General features: G+C 28.8%; 1 long non-coding RNA gene across 1 annotated transcript; it reads left to right on the top strand.

The window, feature by feature from the left end:
- Nucleotides 1-11434: 11434 nt before the first annotated feature.
- On the top strand, nt 11435-12212 carry LOC102662813 (uncharacterized). Its single transcript, XR_417343.3, has 3 exons — nt 11435-11814; nt 11893-11958; nt 12047-12212. It is a non-coding gene; the product is annotated as an uncharacterized lncRNA (long non-coding RNA).
- The last annotated feature ends 360 nt before the right edge of the window (nt 12213-12572 follow it).

Genomic DNA, 12572 nt, shown 5'->3' with positions numbered 1-12572 from the left:
GGACTTCCCACTCTTCCCTGTAGCCTTTGCTCATTTTCACCGGTCCCTAAAATCACCCTGAAAAGAATACATTTTACACAGTTAAAATGCATACAACAAAAGGAAAATCTTCCCTAAAAAGAGTGGAAAGTAAAACTACGAAGGCGTATACAGTTTTATCTATAACTGTCCGTGTATGATTCATGCACAAAAATTGATCAAAATATAGTTTAAAAAATTCTCCACCATTTAGTAGTATACCTGAAACTGTCTCTCTAGGGACACAATCTCATTTGGTTGCACTATAGACCTGCTAAAGTTTTGTGATATCTTTTTAACTATGCTCAGGAAAGTTTCAACCGGTAGAGTAATGTGTTCTCATCATCATCAAGATCACCATCATCATAATCCACTATAATCAGGAAAGTTTCAATTCATTCATATAACATTCATATTTTCTTTTCTTATAAATGTTTATGGCATAAGTTTATTTTTCATATAAGTACTTATAAACAAGTTTATTCAAATAGAGTCTTAATCTTACTCTATTTCGAAGAGTCACAAGAATCATATAGCTAAACTAGGATCCTCTAAAGTGAGAATTAAAGGATAAAATAAGTAATCACAATCAGTGATAAGAAAACTTCCAACACATGCATTGATATTATTCCAACTTATTCATGATTTGCTATAAATGTGAAATGACAGTTATTAGTTATTACTTAAGGTTTTGAAAGTTAGAAACATTATTCTCATTGCAAACAAAGACATTTCACTCGCAATTGAAGAGTAACGAAAAATATGGTAAGAAACGGTGGTGACCTGGAAGAAAGTTGAGGAAAATCGATCTATCCTATGACAAATAATAATTGTAATTTTGTTAGTTTTTATTAACAGAAAAATTGATCTTCACCACTCTTTCCTCTCGCTATCCTATGACAAATATTGATTGTAATTTTATTAATTTTTATTAGCAGAAAAATGGATCTTTACCACTCTTTCCTCTCACAGACACTAATTAATTATTATTTCTCTCTTCTCTCTTCTCTTGTGTGGATCTTGAAATGAAATCGAAGAACAGCGTGCTGCTTCATTTCTTCTAGCTCTCAATCAAATTCAACGATGCTGATGTAAGTTGTTTATTACATTTACACGGTTTCTTGTTGGTTTTTCGGTCTTCCAATTTTCGTTGAAGTTGAGTGCCATGTGGCGGCTTCTAGGAGGTGCCAGCGAGTTGTTGTGGGCAGGTGTGAGATGTACAGAATAATGACATAATGACTTGTCAGTCCGTTAGTCCTTACTCCTTCCCTTCATACTTGGGATCATTTCTTCTTTTTCTAGGGTTGGGGGTTGCTATTGATATTACTATTATTGCTAATGACACTACTTGCCTGAGTGTCTTTTCACTTTATTCCAAAATTACTATTTTCACACGATTTCATTATACAATAGAATCGCGTTTGCTTTGTTTATTGAGGGGTGTGAAAAAAAATTAAACATTAAAAACACAATTTTATATTTTTGTTGTTTTATTGAAGGCATGTGAAAAACTTAAACAATGGAATAATATTTTTGTTGTGCAATATGACCACACCTTTGCAAACTACCTCCAGGACACAAACAACAACCAATAGATCTATGTTGTGCACCGCTACCACCATCTCAGTGTCGCATAGCCAAACAACACCCTAACAACGCCTTCGCAACCCAAACAACACCCCACACCAACATATCTATGTTGCCACTAGCACCACTGCGCCACTGTGCGCACACTGTCCCGCCATGACCACACTCAAATCTGCCCTAATCTTGTCGCCAGATTCAGGAGACCCCCAACCTCATCACCATAGCACTTGCACGACGCCACCACCCAGATCACACTATCGACATGACTCCATCTGGGCAGTTTGGATGTGGGGAAGGAGTGGAGAGAGAACAATTACTTGAATGGACAAAAGAGGAATTTCACATGATTTGATAGTACCAATAGCAATCCCCTTTTTATTTCATGCACAATGGCTTGTCATGGGCCTCTATGTGGCCTAGCAAAACCAGAGTAGGCCACACCCCATATATCTGTCACCCATTTTAATTCAAAAGGTTCATTTTTTTTTTAGAAGCTAAGAAGATAGTATTATTAATGATCCCTCAATTCAGCACAAGTAGTGCTAAAGACCAAGCCAAAAAAGTGAAATACAGAAATGCAAAATCCTCATATAACAGTAAATCCCAGCGTAACAATACTGCTATATGTACTCCATAACATAAAAAATGCTCTCCCTGCTTATTGGAGCATTTTTTTAAAAACCTCCTCTGTATCCCTGACCCTTGAAAATAAACACATTCTTTTATGCAGCACATGAAACACATTCTTTCAAAACATTCGATGAGCTTACTCCTTTATGCAGCACCACGTGAAACACATTCTTTCAACAAAAAAAAGTTCTCTTATTTATATGAGAACATTAATATACTTTTAAGAACTAAAGTGCCAAGATGGGAATTTATTCTAAAGTTACTTACTTTCAAATATAGTATAAGAGAATATTCATTAACATTATCCAAAATAAATAATTATACATTTCATGTTTAATTGTTCAAACTGAACTCTTTAAAATTTTCTTTAATACATTACTTACCTTCACAAGTTTTTTGATCCTTTAATTATTTATGAGACTAATTTTTAGTCCAAGACTTAATCACACTTAAAATTTATTATCCATTTTTCAATAATATATTATGCAGAATCAAACTCATGTCCTTTTCCATAAATTCAATACGTGAGTATTTTATGAACATGAATGCGGGTTATTATGAATATTACTAACCCTGATCTTGTGTTGCTAAATTTGAAGATATATAACATGTCACAAAAGGGGCCCAGAATCACTTTAAACGTGATCTTCAAAATTTGTACCCCTTGTTAGAATACAATGACGACAGTGATAGAAGGAAAGTATAGGAAAGTCCCATAGTGCTTCCCCAGTTTCTGTAGTTAACAAATAAGGAAACCACATTATGCATTCCACTAAAAATTGCCACCACAATGAAATAAAAAATGAATTACTACATTGTATTAATTAGTCATTACCTTCATTCATATAACCGTAAATTCAATGTATGCAGTATAATCAAAATTAACGTTAACGTGGGTGCTTCTATTATGTTGAACTTACCTTTACCTTTAGCTTTTGAATATGAAATTGTCCTCAGTCCAACCTGGTGGCGTTCAATCAAATATCATCAATAAGCTTTTTTTTTTCTTTTTTTAATTTAATTGTCTCCTTTTTTTGTCGTTGGACATTGTGGATTTGTATAGTATGTGTCAAAAAAATTTAACCTACTATATATGTATTCAAATAAACATTTAGCCATGTTAATTGTTACGTAACAACTTATCTAAAAATTGTCTTCACATGCATCAAGCTAGTTTTAATTTGAATACTTACATAATAAGATCGAAGTTTCTTCTTGAGAATTTCTGTTGATGGCGATATTTGTTGTTAATCATGCTTTAGATCATGAAACCTTTTCCACTTCTCACATGGGCGCCACTGTGTCACATGCAGCCATAAATACAACAAGTGTGTGCATGATTTAATTTGTATAGAAAAATAATTATAATAAGTATTATACACACACACACACACACATATATATATATATGTATATATGACCCACAATCCCAAGTATGGAACTTTGCATTTTGCATGTCAGCAAGAGTAAGAAAAGCTCTCGGTTCCACAAATGAATTCTCATTGCTGTAGAAAGGACTACATGCAATAAAATCTTGTCTGCAATTTAGAAAGACTGCGAAAAATAAAATAAATTAAAATCAGGTTACCTTTTGGTGTGTCACTCATACTCCTTTTTCTTTTTTCTTGTAAATGTTAGTGAATCTATTTTATCTGTATTACTCGATCATGACGATCATCGATTCTTTGCATCTGCAAGACCGACTTAATAGTCAGGGATACCTAAAGCGATCATGATGGTCATCAATTCAAATCAAATATTAGATACATAGTTGAAAAATTGTTATTAGTTGTTGATACTTATTTACTAGTTGGTCGTCAATGCCTATAAATGACTTGATTAGGTTTTTGTCATCACTTTTATCCATACTGGGTTTTTTTTTTCTCTCAATTCTCTCTTTTCAATGCAACACTTGTAATCATTACTAACATTTTTTCCAAACACTTATTTAAAATATTATTAAAATATTTTTGCATTTAAAAAATATTGTCAAATATAAATAAATGTTACTAATATATGATTTTGTAACATTTTATTAAATGTTGTGTATAATTCATGTCGCTAAAGATAAAATCATATTAGTAATATTTATTTGTATTTTTTCAAAAGAATTTAGCAATATTTTTACTAAGGGTTAGACAAAAAAATGTTAATAAAAATCACATATGTAGTAGTGTTTGAGCCATATTTTTTAAAATGATATGAGTACTATCACTATTACATAAAAGAGATTTAACATTGATTTTGGAGGAGTTTCAACATCGGTTCTAAACCGATGTTGGAATGACTGTTGTTGAAAGTAGACATTTTTTAATATCGATTTTAAAATTGATGTTGAAAATAATTATTTATATTTGTTTTTGTCGAAATTGATGTAGAGATGTGATCAAAATTATATATTCTAAAGTGTTTTCTACATTGGTTTTGAAAAAATTTGATGCGAAAGTCATATACAACATTAGTTTTGTCAAAACCGATGTTGAATATACCTTTATAATATCGGTTTTGGTCAAAATCGATATTGTATAACACATTTCAACATTAATTTTGACAAAATTGATGTTTTTTTGTAATGTTTTATATTTATTTATATATCATGCATGATAAGATAATATATGACTTGATATAAATATTGTATCGTGCACAATAGAGGATTTTATAAATTTATATATCATATATATTATATATTTATACAATATAAATAGAAAAATAAAAGATTTTATAAATTTATATAAAATATACAATAATATATATTATATATTTATTCAAAGATCTTCAATTAATTGAAGGGGATTATCATAGTTTTTTTTTGTCAATAGAATTTTTATGTGGGTTTTCATTTGTGTTTTGCACTTTATTCAATTATGTAGATTATTGATTTTATATATTTGTGTTATTTATTATTTTTATAATCTTTCATTCATGCTCTATAAACCCGAGAAAAACATTATATTTGTTTTCCATCAGGGCGTCTTATTCATTGAGCCAAAATTTGAAGAAAAATAATTGAAAGTTGCTACATTTCTTTTTCTTGAATGAAATTACATTTTGTATTCAACCAAATTTTAAAAAATTAATGATATATTTAATTCGTTTTTTCTTATAAATTAATGTATATTTTTAATTTATTTCAAATTTTTATCTAATAAAAATATTAAGATAATATGTTTTATAAAAAATGCTAATTAGGTAGAAACATATTTATTAATGATGTCAATTGGTAGATGTCATTTGTTTCAACTCCTGGAGTAGGGACATTCTTTCATAGTATATGAGCTAATGTTTTTTTTAGAGATATAAGAACTGATGTTAGAGTTATTTAGTTATCTCCATAAAAGTGATTATAATGAAATAATTTATGCGTTATTTTTATAAAAAAAAAACAAATTTTATTATTATTTTCATTTGGATTTTATTATGTAGTTTCATATATTTATACAAACTTTTTTACTTCAAGAGAATAAATATTGTCAAAATTATTTCTATAGTTGTATTGGAAACTAATAAAATCTTATTATCTTCTATTATTTTGATTAATAAATAAGTTATATATTATAGACATTTGAATTGATTTTTTTATTTTTTAATAATAAAGAAATTATTAATAATTTTTTATATAATCCAAAAATATTTCCCCTCCAAATTTAATAGTGCATCGCATGATTACTATCTAATTTATACTAATTCATATGATAAGGATAACTAATATTATTTTTTAATTAAATAATACGTGAATTAAATTATGAAAAAAAATAGCAAGGGAGAAGCGGATATATGATATTAATCTTAAATATGTTATTTCAGTTTTATAAATTTTAGCTATATAAATTTGTAAAAATTATGAAAAATAATTAAAATAATATAAATTTCTGTCATATATTAAGTAAATAATAAATTTATCAATAGTATGTGTTAGATTTGTTATATAAAAAAAATAAGGAGAAATTTAAATTTAAATTGATACTAATTGATGTGATAAGGATAACTTCTATTTTATCAGATGGAGTCCTTTCAACCTTCTTTAACTCCCTGATAATAAGCATAACTTTTATAACTTCAAAATGTGACAAGACATTAATTGATAATAAATTTTTAAAAATGATTAATTTTATATAATTAATTTACATAGAGCATCGAAGTGACTTTATCATTTTATGTTCCAAACAAACTTCCAATCACTTAGGAATTTGATCTTGCATGAAGTTCTTTCAATATTTTGTAACACCTATTAAATGAGGAAAATAAACGGTTACAATTTATAAATATCCATAATTTGAAAGGCTCTTTTGTTGTATTTACAGTAATTCATCTACAGGGATATGTTGCTTCACAATATTGATCTCGTTATCGTTGTATCTTCATCTTCTCTTCTCTGTTCATGAGATTTTTATTTATCTTAAAATTGGTCTATTGATTCTGCTACTATTATCAATCTTAAAATCTATATACTCTCTTTTTTATCAATGTTTTACACTTTTCATATGCATATTCTTATATAAATTATTTATAGTGTATCAAATTTGATTGGTGGTTGATTTCCAATACGAAAACAATGATACTTAAACGAATTAGACAATTTTGTATATTATATATAAGTTTTTATTGTCATTCATTTAAAGTTAAATTGTTTGTTTAAATTCTAAAAAACATTGATATATAGTTTTACTAGCTTGGTTCCCCTAATTTGCATGGGTATTAAACTTTCATTTATAGGAGTAATTTTTATATTATTTGAATTTTTAATATATTATTATTTAGTTTAAATTTTAATAAATATATATTGGGAGTGTTGTCAAATAAATAGGTATGTCAATAAATATTTAAATATATTTTTATATACACACAAGCTCAAAAAAATTTATTATTGGAAATTTTATCCTAGGTAAGGCCTCTTTTACTTTAGTAATATCTTGCATGTTTTTTTTTTTTTACTTTCTTTTAAAACAAAGTTTATTATGTTCATTTTTTTTTCTTTGTATGCTTGATTTGGGATAACAAAAATTGACTGAATTTGTTTAATTATAATAGAATTTTGTGCTTGTTAATTAAATATATTCATATGATTTGCACACACGTTTTTATGTTTTACACTTATAGTTAATTGCATAGTTTCAATGTTTAATGTAACACTGTGATTTTCATAATGCTTGATTAAGTATCTTAATTATATTGCAATAGTAATTAAATTTAATTTAAGTGCATGCATTTAATTAATTAATTCATTATGAGGTGATGATTTTTGGTCTTTATATCTATGTTTATGCTTAAACCATGATGCATATGTGATTAGTTGATTTTTAGAGTGTTTAGGCTTGGATGAGTGAACCTTGAGTGATGAGAATCGGGTGAGTAAGTTTGGTGAACTGTGCAAAGAGATAGAATGAGAAAAGTCATAAACCTTTTCAAAAGGCTTGCATAATTTGAACCAATCTCATAAATGTCACCTTGTTGGTTCTTTGTTCTTCCCAAATAGGGCTCTCTCTCTCTCTCTCTCTCTCTCTCTCTCTCTCTCTCTCTCTCTCTCTCTCTCTCTCTCTCTCTCTCTCTCTCTCTCTCTCTCTCTCTCTCTGTCTCAGCTTGGATCCTTGATTTCCCTGTTCAAGATAACACCTTTCTTACTTTTTGTTGTTGTTAGGGTTGCGTACACTGGTATGAATACTTTTCCCATCCCATTTCATATTCCATTTTCATTTTCCTTCACAGAGCACCCATGGGAGTTTATGAAAGTGACCATTTTTGGGGTTTAATGTTGGTTATGTTTATTGATGAATTCTAGGTGTGTGGTGGTTGAGTGGTAGTGCAAAAGCTCTCATCTTAGATCTAAAGCTCTCTCATTTTCCCTTCTTTCTCTTAAAGTTTGCTTCTTGGTTTATAGACGTAAGGGAAGCTCACCTCTTTCTCATTTTGGATGTTTTGAAATGTTAGAAAATGTTTGGTTGAAACTTAAATCCGTTGTTGAATATTTTGGATTGAAAGGAATTATTTTGTTTTGATAAAAGATGATGTCTTGGCTTAAAAATCATAACTTGTTGCAGTTTGAATATCATAGCCGATTACATCATGTGGTAATCGATTAAAATAAGCTCTAGTGGTTGATTTTGTATTCTAGGATGATTGTAATCAATTAGGTTTGTAATCGATTAATGCAAGCCCAAGGACTGTTTTGTTTACCTGAGCTCTATTATAATCAACTACATTGGCCAAAACTTGACAATAGAGTCCAATTTTGGAAAAAATGGCTCCATGAAAGTTGTAGCTCTGGATGTTAACTAACTAATGGCTTTGGTTTCACTTAAAATTTTTATGTATAACTCTAGAAATGATTAAATTAGTGAATAATGGTCAAGTTGTTTGTAATAATTAAAAGTTTCATTTATATTGTAATTTTAGACAAAGTATGCTTCCAAACTAGGTCTTTGGATAGCCATAAAAGTTGGAGATAATATTCTTATCTTTCAAATGAGACAAGAACCAACTTGATTGAGTTAATATATCTTTATTTGTCATGCTTATAAGCTATGAAGATCTTATGTGCATAATAGAAAATAAAGCAGATAGTAATCCAAAACTTATGAAATGCTTTGATAACCTTAAACATAAAGTATAGAGTTGTTATAATGGTAGAGTGATGCACATTTATGATTCATGGTTTGGTCTATGATTTTATTGTTGCTAATTTATCATGTTGTTTTAAAAAATATGATATTGATGAGATAACTATGTTGATTGATGAATGTCTTGAGTTATGTTGGTTGATTCCTTAGTGATAATATGAGATGTGGTTGAGATGATATTGTTTCATGATTATAGTTGACTTTATGTGAGATCATGAGATTCGCATTCATGAGTTTTTGGTGAGAGGTTTGCAAGATTTGGTGTGAATGTCTTGCTATGATTATTGAATTATAGGTATGTTCATGAGCGTGATGAGCATATGAATGGTGAATCTATGATATTATAACCTCTTATGATGTTGAGATTGGTGAATGATTATTGATAATGTATGATTGTTGTAGACGATAATCTTGTTTTGAAAACCATTCATATGTGTGAATAGGAGTTAGTTATATCCTTTGAGAAGATTTTGTTATTATTGGAAAATGGTACACTTGAGAGGGTGAGTACCATGTCAGAACTTTGCCTCACTAAAGCGACTCGAGGGTCTCCACCCTGTGGGATATTTTTCTTAGTACCACCCCTATGTTTTAACTCCGAAGGGCATGTTGGAGTGTTGAGAACTACTTCCTAAAAGGATTAGTGATTTTTTGTGTGTATATGAGATGGATTATTGTTGATGATGAAACTTGGATACTTGAGACCGACCATGAGGGAGATGGTAGGTACGGATGTGTCATACCTAAACCCCTCAAGGAATCTAAGTGTAGTCGTTGTTGTGAGTAGGCACATGAGTTGGGAGTGCTAAGAAGGCCCTCAACCTAATACTAGAGATTGTCGTGGTGGCTAACGTTGAATAGGCATATAGAATGGATAGGTGGGTGAATTCCTAGATAGATTAAGGTCTTTACAAATTTTATCAAGGTAAACCACTACCCATATATTACATTTTCGGTAAAATGATATTTTTTCTGCAAGGTTAATTCGAGTCTCCCCATATAATCAGACCACAAAGTGCGACTATGTTAAGGGATAATTGCTCAAAGGTGAAATCTCCAAGGAGTCAAGTCTATCTTTGATGTCGATGATTGATGGATTCATGATGATGATGTTTGATGGATGGATCATGGTGATGATGATTGATTGACTGATAATGATGGTGTATGATGATTGAATCTTGATGTGATAGTTGATGTACTAATGATTATTTTGAGGTGCTCTATTATGTAAATTCTAAGACTTATGTTTTACGTATGATTTATACATATTATATTATATATGTGATGATAGTAGATCATTCTTTAATTGTCATCTTTTATCTTGTTTTAGTATGCTTGTTTTTTTTTTGTAAGTTTACCTTTACATTGTTGCACGTGTAGTTTATACCTGTGATAAACCCGTATCTAACGTATGTGGGGAGCAGATGAATAGGAGGTGGTCCTGTATCTTTGGAGACTTCGTGGATATGTGTATCTAGACGTGAAAACATGTTATCGATTTTGTTTCCTCTTTAAAGTTATGTACTAGTATTGAGCGACTTAGAGTTATATAGTTTATCCTTATAGTGTGATTTATATTTAGATGTATGTTTCGAAAAGATTTGAGTACCATAATGTGGTATATATATCATCTGATGATTTATTTTTGGAAGATGTGGATTTTAGCTTTTGGCCTTTGAAATGAAAAAAATTTATTAGTATTTTCATAAATAAATTAATTGAAGAGTTTTAAATGAATTAAAATAAAAAATTTCACTTAAAATAGTTCTTAGTTTCATGTAATGACAATGGATCATTACATTTTAAATATATCACAATTACTAAATAAAATATTTTATTTATTAGTTTGATCTCAAGATAATTGATTATTGTAATTATAAAAACTGTTCCAGAAAAACTAATAAATTAATTAATGTGTTATATAAAATAAAAATTCATAAAAAATTTAACAATTTAATTAATTAAACCAAATATATGCTCATGGTAAGTTTCTTAATTGTTTATATAATTCTATCAAATTTTCTATAGATAATTTTTTATGAAAAGCAATTAAAAATGAAAAATAAAAAGAATAAAAAATCAAAAAGTAGAATGATAAAAAAAAATTGATTTAATTAACCTTAAAAAATGGTAATATGTCTTCGATTAAGTAAATTTTGAAACTAAATATATACTTAATAGATCAATTAATTATATATCAAGCACTATTAACGCAGTTAAATATGTATAATTAAAAAAATCAAATATTTAATATATTAACTAAATTTTAATAAATTATAATTAGCATGAAAATTGTATTTGGTAATAATCTTTTATTCTAACTATATACATTAAAATAATTTTTATTGTATATTACTATACCCATAATTGTTTTTGAAACTTGAAAATTTTAAACTAAATTTATTAAAGTAACTAAAACAAACAATAAAGAATGAATAAAATGCACATCTAAGTTTATATATTAAAAACACAATTGGTTTAACATAATTGAATTTACAAAATATAAAATTACTAATTCTCAATTCACAATCTATATTATAATAATGGAGCTCACTGTTAGGAAAACATTTTTCACGTGTCAGCTCCTTAGGCATTCTGGCAAACATCCACTTTTTCAAAAGCATTTCAGTTTTAGGCAATAGTACTATAGCAAGTTCACGAGTATGTGAGTTTTCAAATTTTAAATGTAAATCTTTTCTCAGTTCTCTATTCAACTCAGACTCTTCTGCTCCAATGAAACCCCCTTACTCGTTCCACAAATCAACGACGTCGACAACAACGATATATCAACTTATCTCTTTCTTTTCATTCTAATGACGCCGTTTTACACCATCCATTCACCATTAATATTACCATTCAATTTCCCTTGGCAAAGCTGAAAACGCAGATCAAGAGCTACTTCAAGGGCGACGAGTAGGTGCTCCCGTCGATCATGGAGGCGATTCTGAAGCAGTTGTCTGAAAAGGTTCTATTTTTATCTTTCAATTTTAGGAGAAATCTTCCTATTTTTCTTAGTTCTGATTGATGATTTTAATGTGTGCAGAGAAGGAGGAATAGGATTAACGAGAAAATGAAAGCCTAGCAGAATTTAATTCCAAATTCCAACAAGGTACTATATCTCTACATATATTTATAATCATTTGCCTCTTCATTAAGTTGATTAATCTTACAAAATACTACTATTCTCTTTTTTTTAGAATTATTTTTAGACAAAGCTTCAATGCTAGATGAGGCCCTAGAATATTTAAAGCAGCTCCAGCTTCAAGTGCAAGTGAATTTTCTTTCATTTGGCTTGTGAATTATATCAATCACCTCCTTGGATATGTCTTTTTTCCCTACTTGACTCATATGTATTATTTTGTCCTTTGCATTTAGTTACTTAAAAATGAAGTTTAGAATGATTCATATTGATGATGGTTAAAGAAACTTTATTCTTACTTTATTTAGGGATTAACAGTATAAGAATTAGACTTTAGAGTATAGGAGTTATATTAAATACTGTTTTGGATATATATATATATATATATATATATATATATATATATATATATATATATATATATATATATAAGAATTATTGAAAAACAAACAAAAATAAGCATAGCACATGAAAGAAGAGCAAGACGGATTCGAAGGGTGCCTCCGGAGAAAAGCTCTGCCTGATGTCACAAGCTCCTATTGTCATATTTACTTTCATAATATATGATATTTTATTTCTTTATT

This window comes from Glycine max, chromosome 13 (genome assembly GCF_000004515.6).
Source record: "Glycine max cultivar Williams 82 chromosome 13, Glycine_max_v4.0, whole genome shotgun sequence".
Taxonomy (NCBI): Eukaryota; Viridiplantae; Streptophyta; class Magnoliopsida; order Fabales; family Fabaceae; genus Glycine; species Glycine max.
The sequence above is the reverse complement of the archived record's forward strand: the minus strand, read 5'-3'. Positions and strand labels throughout refer to the sequence as shown.